This window comes from Montipora capricornis, chromosome 9, assembly GCF_036669925.1.
Source record: "Montipora capricornis isolate CH-2021 chromosome 9, ASM3666992v2, whole genome shotgun sequence".
In the NCBI taxonomy this organism is placed as follows: domain Eukaryota; kingdom Metazoa; phylum Cnidaria; class Anthozoa; order Scleractinia; family Acroporidae; genus Montipora; species Montipora capricornis.
Window position 1 is genome coordinate 47319406 of NC_090891.1, and position 574 is coordinate 47319979.

Consider the following 574-nt stretch of genomic DNA (forward strand, 5'->3'; position numbering starts at 1 on the left):
ACAAGTTGAACGGAGTGTACACGCTTATTTTAATTCAGTCATTTATCGTCAAGTTAATGATTGCTTTCAACAAGGTTGTAAGTCATTTCGCTGTGTCCATAAGCAATAAAATCATGTTGAAAAGTAAACAAAATGTTGCTGTTTTTTGTGTGTATTTGCTAGTAAAAGGGGTGGGAATTCTATCTCGTGTACACAAATCGTTGAAGCTTCGTCTTGTGAACATGTCTCAATTCAAGTGCCCCAGCAGTATTATCATTTCTGGCCCCAGCCAATGCGGAAAAACAACATTTACGCGCCAAATACTTCAACACGCAGATTGTTTATTTGAACGCCCCATTCGCAAGATCGTGTATTGCTACGGTCAATGGCAAGATTGTTTTAAGGAATTGGTAAAGGAAGTCACGTTTATGGAGGGTATTCCCGACGACATTCCCGCCTTATTTCCACCCCCTCATCGTCCTGGTCTGCTCGTGTTAGATGACCTCATGAGAAACTGTAGCGATGACGAGCGCATTTTGGATTTGTTCACCAAAGTGTCCCATCATTGTGACGTCACCTGCATTTATTTGACACA